Source organism: Oncorhynchus tshawytscha, linkage group LG26, assembly GCF_018296145.1.
Source record: "Oncorhynchus tshawytscha isolate Ot180627B linkage group LG26, Otsh_v2.0, whole genome shotgun sequence".
NCBI lineage: Eukaryota > Metazoa > Chordata > Actinopteri > Salmoniformes > Salmonidae > Oncorhynchus > Oncorhynchus tshawytscha.
In genome coordinates, this window is record NC_056454.1 from 31,080,464 (window position 1) to 31,099,077 (window position 18,614).

Below are 18,614 nucleotides of genomic sequence, written 5' to 3' on the forward strand. Positions count from 1 at the left end.
GCGAATAACTGGGATGTCGGCCCTGCCGGATGTTTGGAGAATATCATGTGAGTCTTGCTTGTTGTTGAAAAAATATTTGTCTAATCCGAGGTGAGTGATCTCTGTCCTGATATCCAGAAGCTCTTTTCTGGCGTAAGATACGGTTGCAGAAACATTATGTACAAAATAAGTTACAAATAACGCGAAAAACCCCCACATAATAGCACAATTGGTTGGGCACCCGTAAAACTGCTGCCATTTTAGAATGGCGGCAGAAATAGAGATGAAGCAAGGTTTATTTAAACAACAATTACAAAACATGATAATGGTCAACCCTGAATTTAAAAGCACATTGAAGCTGAGCAGTTCCATTCTAGCCAAATTTGACTTCAAAACAAGTTAAGCTAATTTACTTGACCCTACATCCAAGAACAAAACAAAGCACACATCTTAACTACAATTCTAAGAATGGTATGTAATAACCTTTTAAATATTTAATTATATCAGAATGATAAATTAATGGTTATAAACTGAGGAACTGACTTCTGTGAAGTGACAGCTGGTTTGGCCCCATTGTACTGTTGTTGCACAGCAGTCTTTCTGTTGCACTATTTCCTAGTAGCTCTTCTGGTTAATGTTGAGACTGGAGAAAGGTGTGGCTGCTGATCTGGACCATTGACCAATCTCTGGTGAATCCTATAGACCTCTGAGCCAGGGCTTTTGTCAGTTGTACCTGTGTTGACTTTGGGCAGAGTTGTGTTTAGAGTTGCCAACTGCTCCTGTTTTGAGTTTGGGTGTGGCCGTCTTGCTTGAGAGTCATGTGCTCCTTGAACACAATCGTCTTGCGTTGCTCACAGGCTTTCTTATAGTTAAAGTAGGGACCTAAGCCATTGCTGACACTCTCCATGACACCCTGTGCTATGGCTCTGAAGTTACAAGACTGCTCTTCCTTCTCCTCACGCTTGGCCTCCTCCTTCTCTCTCAGGCTCTGTATCTCCTCATTCATGGCTGCCTCTTTCTCTGTGAAGCCATTAGCCATCAGCTTTTCCTGCTCATGGAGCTTGCTAGCTAGTGCTCGCTCCAACTCCTGTGGCTCCTCCTTCGCCTCCTGGAGTATCTTAGCCTAGATTCACAGAGGGAGAACAACACAGACATCATGGTTATGGATTTGCAGGCAAACTGATAGATTTTTGGTCTGAAAACTATTCGAACACAATTGTGGCCTGTTATCAGAGATTGAAGTAAGAGGAACGTCAGGCCACAAAGGCAAAATGGGGTTTCCAGATGTAAATCAGTTAGACTACTACTACTACTTACATAAACACAAACAGATTCAAAGTGGATTCAAAACAACATGTATTCATAAACTGATTTAAGACTAATTATATAATATTCAAATGAATTATCTGCCTCTAGGCAACATTCTCAAAGAATATAAGACCATAAAAATATATGTAACACTTTCATATAAAGCGGATACTGATTCTAAGTGTGGCTATCAACTTGACTTTCTGCTTTACATTGATAAAGCTAGCAAATGTGTACATGCTCAGGTAATACACAATGTTTCTACTTCATAAAAGCTACCTTCATGAGCGTATATTGAAATAGTGTTGGCAGCATCCAATCCAAATCGAAGAACAGGCATGACTGTAGACTCAAGGCAACCACATCCTTCCTTCTCAGGTTTGTTGCTATTCTTGAACTCCTCTATCTCCTGTCTCATTAAGTCAGCCTTCTCCTTGTGGCCCTTCTCCAGTAGATCCTTCTGCTCCTGCATCTTGCACTCCAAGGCCCTGTGGAAGTCCTGTTCCTGTTGCTTCAAATCCTCTTATCTTCTCTTCCATCTGCTTCAACTTCTCGTCTTTGCTTCTGCGATCGTCCTCCATGGTGCGCTCCATCTCCAACCGTTTCTCTCCAGCAGCCTTCTTCTCCTGCTCCAGCACAGCTGATCCCTCCTTCTCCTGTGAATGGTACAAATTAAGATATTATGGTAGGAAAACACTCTAGCTTCATGTTCTCTCTCATACAGAGTCAATAGACAACCCCTGACATTTTCAATGTTCTGGAGAAGACCACAAGTTTTAGGTTAAACTTTAGCCTGCAATACCTACCGTTAAACATCCCAGATCTATGTTGACTTAGTGCAAGAACTATCAAAAATGTATTTTGAGAAGTCACTTCAACCAGAAACCTGAATTAAATCAGAAAATAACATCCCATGCCATATTTTGTACTTTTTCTAATTTTCGGTCCATTTTTTGTCAGCTTGCAGGATGGAATACTTCTCTAGACTCTTTTCCTTCCGGAACTGTTCAAGAATCTCCTCAGCCTGCAGAAAACATCCCCAAAGGCTTCATGTTTGCCATCAAACAATGATAAATCTAAAACCGGTTGGATCTGTTTCCGGTATGATGCCTAAAAAATACATTATGGAAGCCACTGTAAATCATAACATAACAGTAACATTAGAGGTTGAGAGAAAGAACATGTCATCTACGACATGGAAACTGTTCTGATTTCTTGACTTAAGAAATCATGAAATATACTTATGTCACTGAGGGAGAGAGGGGAATGTATAAAGTTGACATTCTGCAATACATTGTCATTGCTTGTTGTTTCTTTTTTAACTTTTTTTTACAAGTAGCACAAATACATTGTGTGAGACCATAATGAGCACATTATAGCAGGTAATGTGCAATATTGACAAATTTGGCATTTATCAGGATATGTTATCGTTAGCCATCAGGGATCATCGAGTTCTTACTCTGATAATTATTACCTAACAAAACTAAGTGGATCGGCCTGAAAGAGGAGAACAGCTCCAGTGTTCAATATGGAGTTTTTGATGAATGTTTAAACTCTAGCAAGGAATCAACTCGAAGCTCTTACCCCAACTCCTTTGTCGGGCTTGGCCCGGTACTGTGCCATCATGTTCTCATGGTGATTGCAGTAAAGCTTGTAGATCACCTCTGTAATCTTCTTGGCCATCTGAGCAGACAGCTTCTCCAGAAGGGCCGCACACTTCTTCTCATCAAGAACGAGGATGCCTCAGATAAGGTCAGTGTAGTGCTTTGCAATGGCCACCTGGAAGAGTCCAGACGTTTTTAGGGAAGCGTTTGTAAAAAGTGGTCCCTGACAGTTAAGCACAAAGTCAGTGTTTGTACCAGGCACAGATCTCAAATGATGACCCTTACCACCAACACCTTCAAGAAATTCAAATTAGTCTTTGAAGGATCTGTTCATGAACGCCTGCGTGGCCAAGTGGTCTGAGCGGAGGTGATGAGCGCCCTGGCTTAGGTCAGTTAGGATCACCACTTTATTATAAGAATGTGAAATGTCAGAGTAATACTAGAGAATGATTTATTTCAGCTTTTATTTCTTTCATCACATTCCCAGTGGGTCAGAAGTTTACATACATTCAATTAGTATTTGGTAGCATTGCCTTTAAATTGTTTAACTTTGGTCAAACGTTTCGGGTAGCCTTCCACAAGCTTTCCACAATAAGTTGGGTGAATTTTGGCCCATTCCTCCTGACAGAGCTGGTGTATCTGAGTCAGGGTTATAGGCCTCCTTGCTTTCACACACTTTTTCAGTTCTGCCCACAAATTTTCTGTTCGATTGAGGTAAGGGCATTGTCATGGCCAATCCAATACCTTGACTTTGTTGTCCTTAAGCCATTTTGCCAAAACTTTGGAAGTATGCTTGGGGTCAATGTCCATTTGGAAGACCCATTTGCGACCAAGCTTTAACTTCCTGACTGATGTCTTGAGATGTTGCTTCAATATATCCACATAATTTCCATCCTCATGATGCCATCTATTTTGTGAAGTGCACCAGTCCCTCCTACAGCAAAGTACCACCACATGATGCTGCCAGCCCCGTGCTTAACGGTTGGGATGGTGTTCTTCGGCTTGCAAGCCTCCCCATTTTTCCTCCAAACATAACAATAGTCATTACAGCCAAACAGTTCTATTTTTGTTTCATCAGACCAGAGGACATTTCTCCAAAAAGTACGATCTTTGTCCCCATGTGCAGTTGCAAACTGTAGTCTGGCATTTTTATGGCGGTTTTGGAGCAGTGGCTTCTTCCTTGCTGAGCGGCCTTTCAGGTTATGTCAATATAGGACTAATTTTACTGTGGAGATAAACTTTTGTACCTGTTTCCTCATCTTCACAAGGTCCTTTGCTGTTGTTCTGGGATTGATTTGCACTTTCCACACCAAACTACATTCATCTCTAGGAGACAGAACTCATCTCCTTCCTGAGCGGTAATGACAGCTGCGTGGTCCCATGGTGTTTATACTTGCATACTATTGTTTGTACAGATAAATGTGGTATATTCAGGCATTTAGAAATTGCTCCCAATGATGAACCAGACCTGTGGAGGTCTACATTTCTTTTCCTGAGATCTTGGCTGATTTCTTTAGATTTCCTGTGATGTCATGCAAAGAGGCAAAGGGTTTGAAGGTAGGCCTTGAAATACATCCACAGGTACACCTCCAATCGACTCAAATGATGTCAATTAGCCTATCAGAAGCTTCTAAAGCCATGACATCATTTTCCAAGCTGTTGAAAGGAACAGTCAACTTAGTGTATGTAAACTTCTGACCCATTCAAATCAAATCAAATTTTATTTGTCACATACACATGGTTAGCAGATGTTAATGCGAGTGTAGCGAAATGCTTGTGCTTCTAGTTCCGACAATGCAGTAATAACGAGCAAGTAATCTAACTAACAATTCCCAAAAAAACTACTGTCATACACAGTGTAAGGGGATAAAGAATATGTACATAAGGATATATGAATGAGTGATGGTACAGAGCAGCATAGGCAAGATACAGTAGATGATATCGAGTACAGTATATACATATGAGATAAGTATGTAAACCAAGTGGCATAGTTAAAGTGGCTAGTGATACATGTATTACATAAGGATGCAGTCGATGATATAGAGTACAGTATCAACGTATGCATATGAGATGAACAATGTAGGGTAAGTAACATTATATAAGGTAGCATTGTTTAAAGTGGCTAGTGATATATTTACATAATTTCCCATCAATTCCCATGATTAAAGTGGCTGGAGTAGAGTCAGTGTCATTGACAGTGTGTTGGCAGTAGCCACTCAATGTTAGTGGTGGCTGTTTAACAGTCTGATGGCCTTGAGATAGAAGCTGTTTTTCAGTCTCTCGGTCCCAGCTTTGATGCACCTGTACTGACCTCGCCTTCTGGATGGCAGCGGGGTGAACAGGCAGTGGCTCGGGTGGTTGATGTCCTTGATGATCTTTATGGCCTTCCTGTAGCATCGGGTGGTGTAGGTGTCCTGGAGGGCAGGTAGTTTGCCCCCGGTGATGCGTTGTGCAGACCTCACTACCCTCTGGAGAGCCTTACGGTTGAGGGCGGTGCAGTTGCCATACCAGGCGGTGATACAGCCCGCCAGGATGCTCTCGATTGTGCATCTGTAGAAGTTTGTGAGTGCTTTTGGTGACAAGCCGAATTTCTTCAGCCTCCTGAGGTTGAAGAGGCGCTGCTGCGCCTTCCTCACGATGCTGTCTGTGTGAGTGGACCAATTCAGTTTGTCTGTGATGTGTATGCCGAGGAACTTAAAACTTGCTACCCTCTCCACTACTGTTCCATCGATGTGGATGGGGGGGTGTTCCCTCTGGTGTTTCCTGAAGTCCACAATCATCTCCTTAGTTTTGTTGACGTTGAGTGTGAGGTTATTTTCCTGACACCACACTCCGAGGGCCCTCACCTCCTCCCTGTAGGCCGTCTCGTCGTTGTTGGTGATCAAGCCTACCACTGTTGTGTCGTCCGCAAACTTGATGATTGAGTTGGAGGCGTGCATGGCCACGCAGTCGTGGGTGAACAGGGAGTACAGGAGAGGGCTCAGAACGCACCCTTGTGGGGCCCCAGTGTTGAGGATCAGCGGGGAGGAGATGTTGTTGCCTACCCTCACCACCTGGGGGCGGCCCGTCAGGAAGTCCAGTACCCAGTTGCACAGGGCGGGGTCGAGACCCAGGGTCTCGAGCTTGATGACGAGCTTGGAGGGTACTATGGTGTTGAATGCCGAGCTGTAGTCGATGAACAGCATTCTCACATAGGTATTCCTCTTGTCCAGATGGGTTAGGGCAGTGTGCAGTGTGGTTGAGATTGCATCGTCTGTGGACCTATTTGGGTGGTAAGCAAATTGGAGTGGGTCAAGGGTGTCAGGTAGGGTGGAGGTGATATGGTCCTTGACTAGTCTCTCAAAGCACTTCATGATGACGGATGTGAGTGCTACGGGGCGGTAGTCGTTTAGCTCAGTTACCTTAGCTTTCTTGGGAACAGGAACAATGGTGGCCCTCTTGAAGCATGTGGGAACAGCAGACTGGTATAGGGATTGATTGAATATGTCCGTAAACACACCGGCCAGCTGGTCTGCGCATGCTCTGAGGGCGCGGCTGGGGATGCCGTCTGGGCCTGCAGCCTTGCGAGGGTTAACACGTTTAAATGTCTTACTCACTTCGGCTGCAGTGAAGGAGAGACCGCATGTTTCCGTTGCAGGCCGTGTCAGTGGCACTGTATTGTCCTCAAAGCGGGCAAAAAAGTTATTTAGTCTGCCTGGGAGCAAGACATCCTGGTCCGTGACTGGGCTGGGTTTCTTCCTGTAGTCCGTGATTGACTGTAGACCCTGCCACATACCTCTTGTGTCTGAGCCGTTGAATTGAGATTCTACTTTGTCTCTGTACTGGCGCTTAGCTTGTTTGATAGCCTTGCGGAGGGAATAGCTGCACTGTTTGTATTCAGTCATGTTACCAGACACCTTGCCCTGATTAAAAGCAGTGGTTTGTGCCTTCAGTTTCACACGAATGCTGCCATCAATCCACGGTTTCTGGTTAGGGAATGTTTTAATCGTTGCTATGGGAACGACATCTTCAACGCACGTTCTAATGAACTCGCACACCGTATCAGCGTATTCGTCAATGTTGTTGTCTGACGCAATACGAAACGTCTCCCAGTCCACGTGATGGAAGCAGTCTTGGAGTGTGGAGTCAGCTTGGTCGGACCAGCGTTGGACAGACCTCAGCGTGGGAGCTTCTTGTTTTAGTTTCTGTCTGTAGGCAGGGATCAACAAAATGGAGTCGTGGTCAGCTTTTCCGAAAGGGGGCGGGGCAGGGCCTTATATGCGTCGCGGAAGTTAGAGTAACAATGATCCAGGGTCTTTCCACCCCTGGTTGCGCAATCGATATGCTGATAAAATTTAGGGAGTCTTGTTTTCAGATTAGCCTTGTTAAAATCCCCAGCTACAATGAATGCAGCCTCCGGATAAATCGTTTCCAGTTTGCAGAGAGTTAAATAAAGTTCGTTCAGAGCCATCGATGTGTCTGCTTGGGGGGGATATATACGGCTGTGATTATAATCGAAGAGAATTCTCTTGGTAGATAATGCGGTCTACATTTGATTGTGAGGAATTCTAAATCAGGTGAACAGAAGGATTTGAGTTCCTGTATGTTTCTTTCATCACACCATGTCACGTTGGCCATAAGACATACGCCCCCGCCCGTCTTCTTACCAGAAAGATGTTTGTTTCTGTCGGCGCGATGCGTGGAGAAACCCGCTGGCTGCACCGCTTCGGATTGCGTCTCTCCAGTGAGCCATGTTTCCGTGAAGCAAAGAACGTTACAGTCTCTGATGTCCCTCTGGAATGCCATTGGAATTGTGATACAGTGAATTATAGGTGAAATTACCCGTCTGTAAACAATCGTTGAAATATTACTTGTCATGCACAAAGTAGATGCACTATCCGACTTGCCAAAACTATAGTTTGTTAACAAGAAATTTGTGGAGTGGTTGAAAAATGAGTTTTAATGACTCCAACCTAGTGTATGTAAACTCTCGGACCTCTGGCAGTCTCTATGGGGCTACCACGGGGTTCAATTCTCGGGCCGACCATTTTCTCTGTATATATCAACGATGTCGCTCTTGCTGCGGGTGATTCCCTGATCCACCTCTACGCAGGCGACACCATTCTGTATACATCTGGCCCTTCTTTGGACATTGTATAAAAAAAAAGATCCAAACGAGCTTCAATGCCATACAACACTCCTTCCGTGGCCTCCAACTGCTCTTAAACGATAGTAAAACTAAATGCGTGCTTTTCAACCGTTCGCTGCCCACACCCGCCCGCCCGACTAGCATCACTACTCTGGAAGGTTCTGAATTAGAACATGAGGACAACTACAAATACCTAGGTGTCGGGCGAGACTGTAAACTCTCCTTCCAGATTCATATTAAAAATCCCCAATCCAAAATTAAATCTAGAATCGGCTTCCTATTTCGCAACAAAGCCTCCTTCACTCACGTCGCCAAACATACCCTCGTAAAACTGACTATCCTACCGATCTTTGACTTCGGCGATGTAATTTACAAAATAGCCTCCAACACTCTACTCAGCAAACTGGATGCAGTCTATCACCATGCCATCCGTTTTGTCACCAAAGCCCCATATACCACCCACCACTGCGACCTGTATGCTATTGTCGGCTGGCCCTCGCTACATATTCGTCGCCTGACCCACTGGCTCCAGGTCATCAATAAGTCTATGCTAGGTAAAGCTCCACCTTATCTCAGCTCACTGGTCACGATAACAACGCCCACCCGTAGCACGTGCTCCAGCAGGTATATCTCACTAGTCACCCCAAAGCCAACACCACCTTTGGCTGCCTTCCAGTTCTTTGCTGCCAATGGCTGGAACGAATTGCAAAAATCGCTGAAGCTGGAGTGTTACGAATCCCTTTTGGCCCGACAGTCTAGGGGGGATGGTAATGAGACCCGTAACATAACTCATGCAAATTATAATTGTGACAAAGTCAAAGTGTGAACGAAATAACCACGATAACTGAAATTATACCGTCAAACTCAGGGTTTATTGTAAAACACACGGTAATGGGGGGAGCAGGAAAAGGGGCTAAGCTGGACCCAAGGAAAGAAACAATAAGCATCCAAAACACCCCTAAGCTAGACTAGCCTATTTTAACAACAGCTACCTAACTAACCAAAAATACAGTGGGTGGTCCGCCCAGTTCTAACTAGTGTTTTTAACAAAGTCTACCTACGGGTAGTGTATGCCCATGGGCGACTTGTCTTGGTTTCCCCTTTTCCCACCAGCAATCAAACACAAACACCATAACCAAAAACAATACTCACAGGAGATGACAAAGTGATTTGGAGGTGCTCAAACAAAAGAGAGGTTAAGACACAAAGAGAGAGTGAAACACAGAGATCTACATACATGGCATTTACAGAGAGATTGAGCTCTAGAGCAAACAACTGATGGGGTTTTTAAACCAAGGGAAAGGAACTGTGATAGGGTAGGAAACAGGAGGAGGTATGTCTTCTGATTGATGATTGATTGTTGTCTGATTGGGGAGTGATGATTTTCACCTGTGAGGGGAGAAGGAGAGAAAAGAACACACAGGATACACACACAGGATACTTGTATTAGTAACATGGAGACTGATATTTCCTTCATTAACTTTAAACATCAGCTATCTGAGCAGCTAACCGATCGCTGCAGCTGTACATAGCCCATCTGTAAATAGCCCATCAATCTACCTACCTCATCCCCATATTGTTTTTATTTACTTTTCTGCTCTTTTGCACACCAGTATTTCTACTTGCACATCATCTATCATCTATCACAGTGTTAATTTGCTAAACTGTAATTACTTCCCTACTATGGCCTATTTATTGCCTTACCACCTCACGCCATTTGCCCACACTGTATATAGACATTATTTTTTTTTCTATTGTGTTATTGACTGTACACTTGTTTATTCCATGTGTAACTCTGTTGTGTCGCACTGCTTTGCTTTATCTTGGACAGGTCGCAATTGTAACTGAGAACTTGTTGTCAACTAGCTTACCTGGTTAAATAAAGGTGAAATAATAAATAAAAAAATGTTTAAAAATCTGTGTCTGGGAGACTGGCCCATAGTTCACCATCCAAAAACACAATCATTAACAGACAAGCATAAGAAGAATACTTTATGACCAATAAACTGGATAAAATAATGCTGTCACTTGGTTGGCCCTGTCCGGGGGTATCATCGGATGGAGCCACAGTGTCTCCTGACCCCTCCTGTCTCAGCCTCCAGTATTTATGCTGCAGTAGTTTGTGTCGGGGGGCTAGGGTCAGTTTGTTATATCTGGAGTACTTCTCCTGTCTTATCCGGTGTCCTGTGTGAATTTAAGTATGCTCTCTCTTTCTCTCGGAGGACCTGAGCCCTAGGACCATGCCTCAGGTCTACCTGGCATGATGACTCCTTGCTGTCCCCAGTCCACCTGGCTGTGCTGCTGCTCCAGTCTCAACTGTTCTGCCTGTGATTATTATTGTTTTACCATGCTGGTCATTTATGAACATTTGAACATCTTGGCCATGTTCTGTTATAATCTCCACCCGGCACAGCCAGAAGAGGACTGGCCACCCCTCATAGCCTGGTTCCTCTCTAGGTTTCTTCCTAGGTTTTGGCCTTTCTAGGGAGTTTTTCCTAGCCACCGTGCTTTTACACCTGCATTGCTTGCTGTTTGGGGTTTTAGGCTGGGTTTCTGTACAGCACTTTGAGATATCATCTGATGTATGAAGGGCTATATAAATACATTTGATTTGATTGTTTGAGTGCATATTTTTATAGGAATGATTTTATAATAGGTAATTTAGACAAAGTCAGAGCCAATATCAATCATCTTGTTTCACAACCCCTATGCTCTTTGTGAGATAATGATTATTCCAACTGTAATTGTTAATGGTGCACTATTCTATGTAGAGACATTGTGCACAGTTGATAATTGGGGTGGTGGCTAGTGCTAATGTCACCTTTTCTGAGTTCCAGGGAAATCTCCAGATACTCATCTTCAGTGATGTTTCTACCGTCGATCTCGAGTAGTAGAGTGAAATCTCTGACGGCCCACACAAAATTCAGAAAGAACTGCACAAACTGTGCTCCTCGTGAGAGGATAAAGCTGCACTGGATGAATTCACCTTGATCTGCTCTGTCAGCTCACTCACATCTTTAGGGCCGGTTGAGGATTGACTGATAAAAGCTACAAAAGCTCTAAAAAATAATGTGCATGTGCCTGCGACAGTTGTATAAGGACTTGCTAGATCAGGGTTGGGTTATAAAAAAATATCCGAAACTTTGAACATCCCACGGAGCACCGTTAAATCAAAAAAGATTTAATGGAAAGAATATGGCACCACAACAAACATGCCAAGAGTGGGCCGCCCACCAAAACTCACAGACCAGGCAAAGAGGGCATTAATCAGAGAGGCAACAAAGAGACCAAAGATAACCCTGAAGGAGCTGTTAAGCTCCACAGCGGAAATTGGAGTATCTGTCCATGGGACCACTTTAAGCCGTACACTCCACAGAGCTGTGGTTTACGGAAGAGTGGCCAGAAAAAAGACATTGCTTAAAGAAAAACATAAGCAAACACGTTTGGGGTTCACTAAAAGGCATGTGGGAGACTCCCCAAACATATCGAAGTAGGTACACTGGTTAGATGGGACTAAAATTTAGCTTTTTGGCCATCAAGGAAAACGCTATGTATGGTGCAAACCCAATCCCATGGTGGTGGCAGCATCATGCTGTGAGGATGTTTTTCATCAGCTTGGACTGGGAAGCTGGTCAGAATTGAAGGAATGATGGATGGCGCAAAATACAGAGAAATTCTTGAGGGAAACCTGTTTCAGTCTTCCAGAGATTTGAGACTGGGATTGAGGTTCACCTTCCAGCAGGACAATGACCCTAAGCATACTGCTAAAGCAACACTCGAGTAGTTTAAGGGGAAACATTTACATGTCTTGGAATGGCCTTGTCAAAGCCCAGACCTCAATCCAACTGAGAATCTGTGGTATGACTAAAATATTGCTGTACACTAGCAGAACCCATCCAACTTGAATGAGCTGGAGCAGTTTTGCCTTGAATGGGCAAAAATCCCAGTGGCTAGATTGCCAAATTAATAGAGACATACACCAAGAGACTTGCAGCTGTAATTGCTGCAAAAGATGGCTCTACAAAGTATTGACTTTGGGGGTGGGGGGTGAATAGTTATGCATGCTCAAGTTCTGTTTATTTGTCTTATTTCTTGTTTGTTTCACAATAAAACATATATTGCATCTTCTAAGTGATAGTAGACAAGTTGAGTAAATCAAATGATACAACCCCCCCCCCAAAAAAAATATATATATATATTTTAATTCCAGGTTGTAAGAACATTTGGAAAAATGCCAAGGGGGTGAATACTTTCGCAAGCCAATGACTACTAATTGCACCAGTGTTGAAAATAAAAACAGAAAAACCAACCATATAGGCCTACAGACCAGCATGCTTAAATCGAGCTAATAAAACATCCTTGTGGATATTGTTTCAGATGACCACTTCCATAAGGACAAAACCAGCAGACAACAGGTAAAGTACGTTCAAATAAAGTTAATTCAACAGTCGACTTGTGATGGCTGGTGTTTCACCAGCTTACATTACAACCAGTCAGTCAACTTGCAAATCAATACCTATATAATCATATAGTAAAACAGCTAACATTTTGTTGCGCAAGAGAGTTTAGGCTTACCTCTGCGACATTGTACAGTACGGTTGTTGTTCAGTCTGTAAATGAGATCAGTGATTATATTGAAACTGAAAGTGATTCTCTAATGTTTAAAATTAGGTTTCTGGGAAGGCAAGACTTATAAAACAAATTAACATAGTTATGCCGCGTTCATGTGCTGGTAGATACTAGGAACTCTGACATGAACGACTTACGGTCATGTTTCACTGAAGCTGAGCATGGATTTCTTTTTTAATAAATCGTGCTTTCCCGTGTGTATAACCAACACATAACTACAACCAATTAGCACCTTTATTTAACAAGGCAAGTCAGTTAAGAACATTTTCAATGACGGCCTAAGAACAATGTTCAGGGGTAGAACGACAGATTTGTACCTTGTCAGCTCGGGGATTTGAACTTGCAACCTTCCGGTTACTAGTCCAACGCTCTAACCACTAGGCTATTTTGTTAATTCATTAAAAAGTCGGATGCGTAAATTCCATCTTTTTTTTAACTGGTGAAAATAATTGAAGAAAAATAGACGAGGCAACTTTCACTTTCTGTATCTGCAGCCAAATGGGTGTCACAAGTTATGTCCCTTCTTAAAATGTTATTTTAATCCTAACCTTATCCACACCGCTAACATTATGCCTAACCTTACATTAAGAACAAAAAGCAAAAAACTTTATGATTATAGACAATTTTGACTTTGTGGTTGTGGTAACTAGTGGAAACCCCCTTGGAATACAGTGCATTCGGAAAGTATTCAGACCCCTGGACTTCTTCCACATTTTGTTACGTCACATCCTTATTCTAAAATTGATTAAATTAAATGTTTTCCTCATTAATCTACACACAATACCCCATAATGACAGTGATTTAAAAAAAAATAATAATGTTTGCAAATGTATTTAAAAAACCCTGAAATAGCTTATTTACATAAGTATTCAGAACCTTTGCTATGAGACTCGAAATTGAGCTCACGTGCATCCTGTTTCCATTGATCACCCTTGAGATGTTTCTACAACTAGTTTGGAGTCCACCTTGATTGTTCAATTGATTGGACGTGATTTGGAAAGAAACACACCTATCTATATAAGGTCCCACAGTTGACAGTTTATGTCAGAGCAAAAACCAAGCCATGAGGTTCAAAGGAATTGTCCGTGGAGCTCCGAGACAGGATTGTGTCGAGGAACAGATCTGATGAAGGATACCAAAACATTTCTGCACCATTGAAGGTCCCCAAGAACACAGTGGCCTCCAACATTCTTAAATGGAAGAAGTTTGGAACCACCAAGACTCTTCCTAGAGCTGGCCGCCTGACCAAACTGAGTAATCGGGGGAGAAGGGCCTTGGTCAGAGAGGTATCGAAGAAACCGATGGTCACTCTGACAGAGATCCAGAGTTCCTCTGTGGAGATGGGAGAACCTTCCAGAAGGACAACCATCTCTGCAGCACTCCACCAATGAGGCCTTTATGATAGTGGCCAGAAAGAAACCACACCTCAGTAAAAGGCACATGAGAGCAAAGTACAGAGATCCTTGATGAAAACCTGCTCCAGAGTACTCTCCAGAGTACAGCCAAGACACCAGACTTGAACCCGATTGAACATCTCTGGAGAAAATAGCTGTTCAGTAACGCTCCTCATCCAACCTGACAGAGCTAGAGAGGATTTGCAGAGAAGAATGAGAGAAACTCCCCAAATACAGGAGCGCCAAGTTTGTAGCGTCATACCCAAGAAGACTCGAGGCTGTAATCGTTTCCAAAGAAACTTCAACAAAGTACTAAGTAAAAAGTCTGAATACTTCTGTAAATGTGATAGGTTTATTTGTAATACATTTGCAAACATTTCTAAAAACCTGTTTTTGCTTTGTCATTATGGGGTATTGTATGTAGATTGATGAGAATAAAAGTCAAGGGATCTGACTACTTTCCGAATGCACTGTAGGTATTCTAGTGTGTCATCCCCCTGCCATTTTACAGCTGGTTTGGAGAAGTCAATTATGTGAGTAGGCAAGAATCGACAAATGCTTTTCCATAGCAGGAAAACAATTTAATTTTTGAAGACAAATTTCGTAATGAAATTGAAGCTAACATTGGACAATATTTTAACTTCACTTTTAATTGTATATGCATATGGCTAGGCTCAGCTGTTTTAATTCTGCATATCATTTTAATATATTTTTTTACATAGCCTATGCAGTAGTCCTAGGCTATATCATATTCATATTCACCTGAACTATACTTAATTAATAATTTTATTATAGATTGAATATTTCTGGGAGCTGTAGGCTAATCATCCTCTGAAGTCACACCATGGATTTCCCAATATGCCTGGTCAAAAATGCAGACGGCGAGCTTCATGTAGTTCCTGGGGCCATCAAGTACCTGATGAGACTGAATGAGCAAGTCGTTAGTGGTGGCGGTGGTCAGGCTGTACCGCACCGGCATGTCTTACCTCATGAACAAGCTGTCTGGAAAGAGAAAAGGTGAGAGAGACTGACTGATGCTGAGAGACATATCTAAATTCACAAAGTTTTTTGGGCATCATCTGTGCCTCAATAGTCAATTAATTGAAAATATTTTTTGCAATCAGTACATTTGTTTAAAACCTTTTTATTTTTCTTCTTAAAACGGTCTTTGAAATATTGATTTAGGTTTTGCCCTGGGAGCCACTATCCAATCCAAGACTAAAGGAATCTGGATATGGTGTGTGCCTCACCCTGAAAAGTGAGACCACACCCTGGTGCTGCTGGATACAGAGCAGATGGGAGATGGTGAGAGGTCAAAGTTCAGTCTCTACAATTCACATTACTAATCAGCACAGTGAAGAAATATCTAAACACACATACACTACATGACCAAAAGTACGTGGACACCTGCTCATCAAACATCTCATTCTAAAATCATGGGCATTAATATGGAGTTGGTCCTTCCTATGCTGTAATAACAGCCTCCACTCTTCTGGGAAGGCATCCCAATAGATGTTGGAACATCGCTCGGGGACTTGCTTCCATGCAGCCACAAGAGCATTAGTGAGGTTGGGCACTGATGTTGTGCGATTAGGCATGGCTCGCAGTCGGCGGTCCATTTCATACCAAAGGTGTTCGGCAGGGTTGAGGTCAGGTCTCTGTGCAGGCCAGTCAAGTTCTTCCACACTGAGCTCGACAATCCATTTCTGTATGGACCTCGCTTTGTGCATGGGGGCATTGTCATTCTGAAACAGAAAAGGGCATTTCCCAAACTGTTGCCACAAAGTTGGAAGCATAGAATTGTCAAGCATGTCATTGAATACTGTAGCATTAAGATTTCCCTTCACTGGAATTAAGGGGCCTAGCGCAAACCATGACAAACAGCCCTAGGCCATTATTCCTCCTCCACCAAACTTCACAGTTGTCACTATGCATTCGGGCAGGTACCGTTCTCCTGGCATCTGCCAAACCCAGATTTCTCCGTCGGACTGCCAGATGGTGAAGTGTGATTCCTAACTCCAGAGAATGCGTTTCCACTGCTCCAGAGTCCAATGGCAGCAAACTTTACACCACCCCACCAGATGCTTGGCATTGCACATGGTGATCTTAGGCTCGTGTGCGGCTGCTCGGCCATGGAAACCCATTTCATGAGCCTCCTGCGAACAGTTCTTGTGCTGACGTTGCTTCCAGAGGCAGTTGGGAACTCGGTAGTGAGTGTTGCAACCGAGAACAAGCGATTTTTAAGCTCTATGCGTTTCAGCACCTGGCGGTTCTGTTCCTTGATCTTGTGTGGCCTACCACTTCAGGGCTGAGCCGTTGCGCTTTTGCTCCTAGTTTCCACTTAGTTTTCTAGTTTCCACTTCTCAATAAAAGCACTTATAGTTCACTGGAGCAGCTCTAGCAGGGCAGAAATTTGACCATGTGACTTGTTGGAAAGTCACTTGGCTCTTTAGTAAGGCCATTCTCAGTCTATGGCGATTGCATGGCTGTGTGCTCAATTTTATACATCTGTCAGCAACGGGTGTAACAAATTGCTCAACCCAGTAATTTGAAGGGGTGTCCATATATGTTTGTATATATAGTGTATTTTAAATGATTTCATTTCATTTAGCCAGATCACCAATAGGCATGTTGCTGTTAAGCATTACTCTGGTTTACAACAGCCGAGGGACCATCGACAATCAAGCTGTGGAGAACCTCCAGTATCCTTGAAACATCAATTTCCCCATGGCAATCCTCCCCCCTTTTCTCTCCTGTTGACTTTAACAGGTGTAGCCTAGAGGTTAGAGCATTGGACTAGTAATCGAAAGGTTGCAAGTTCAAATCCCCGAGCTGAACCGGCAGTTAACCCACTGTTCCTAGGCCGTCATTGAAAATGAGAATTTGTTCTTAACTGACTTGCCTAGTAAAATAAACATATCACATGGATAGGGGATATTTCCCCCAACCGGGCCATTTATTGGTGTGCTGTACGTTTGTATATCTATTGGATGCTGAGCAAAATGTCCTTACAGACCTGGAGCAATATATTGTGTTACTGACAGCGTTAATTATGTGTTTATAGAATGTTCAACACACTGTACAGTCATGGCCAAGAGTTTTGAGAATGACACATATTAATTTCCACAAAGTTTGCTGCTTCAGTGTCTTTAGATATTTTTTTACAGATGTTACTATGGAATACTGAAGTATAATTACAAGCATTTCATAAGTGTCAAAGGCTTTAATTGACAATTACATGAAGTTGATGCAAAGAGTCAATATTTGCAGTGTTGACCCTTCTTTTTCAAGACCTCTGCAATCCACCCTGGCATGATGTCAATTAACTTCTGGGCCACATCCTGACTGATGGCAGCCCATTCTTGCATAATCAATGCTTGGAGTTTGTCAGAATTTGTGCGTTTTTGATTGTCCACCCACCTCTCGAGGATTGATCACAAGTTCTCAATGGGATTAAGGTCTGGGGAGTTTCCTAGCCATGGATCCCAAATATTGATGTTTTGTTCTCTGAGCCTCTTAGTTATCACTTTTGCCTTATGGCAAGGTGCTCCATCATGCTGGAAAAGGCATTGTTCATCACCAAACTGTTCCTGGATGGTTGGGAGAAGTTGCTCTCAGAGGATGTGTTGGTACCATTCTTTATTCATGGCTGTGTTCTTAGGCAAAATTGTGAGTGAGCCCACTCCCTTGGCTGAGAAGTAACCCCACACATGAATGGTCTCAGTATGCTTTACTGTTGGCATGACACAGGACTGATGGTAGAGCTCACCTTGTCTTCTCCAGACAAGCTTTTTTTCCGGATGCCCTAAACCATCAGAAAGGGGGTTCATCAGAGAAAATGACTTTACCCCAGTCCTCAGCAGTCCAATCCCTGTACCTTTTGCAGAATATCAGTCTGTCCCTGATGTTTTTCCTGGATAGAAGTGGCTTCTTTGCTACTCTTCTTGACACCAGGCCATCCTCCAAAAGTCTTCGCCTCACTGTGCGTGCAGATGCACTCACACCTGCCTGCTGCCATTCCTGAGCAAGCTCTGTACTGGTGGTGCCCCGATACCGCAGCTGAATCAACTTTAGGAGATTGCTGGACTTTCTTGGGGGCCCTGAAGCCTTCTTCACAACAATTGAACCCCTCTCCTTGAAGTTCTTGATGATCCGATAAATGGTTGATTTAGGTGCAATCTTACTGGCAGCAATATCCTTGCCTGTGAAGCCCTTTTTGTGCAAAGCAATGATGACGGCATGTGTTTCCTTGCAGGTAACCATGGTTGACAGAGGAAGAACAATGATTCCAAGCACCACCCTCCTTTTGAAGCTTCCAGTCTTGTTATTCGAACTCAATCAGCATGACAGAGTGACCTCCAGCCTTGTCCTCGTCAACACTCACACCTGTGCTAATGAGAGAATCACTGACATGTCAGCTGGCCCTTTTGTGGCAGGGCTGAAATACAGTGGAAATGTTTTTGGGGGATTTAGTTCATTTGCATGACAAAGAGGGACTTTGCAATTAATTTGATCACTCTTTAAAACGTTCTGGATGATATACAAATTGCCATCATACAAACTTAGGCAGCA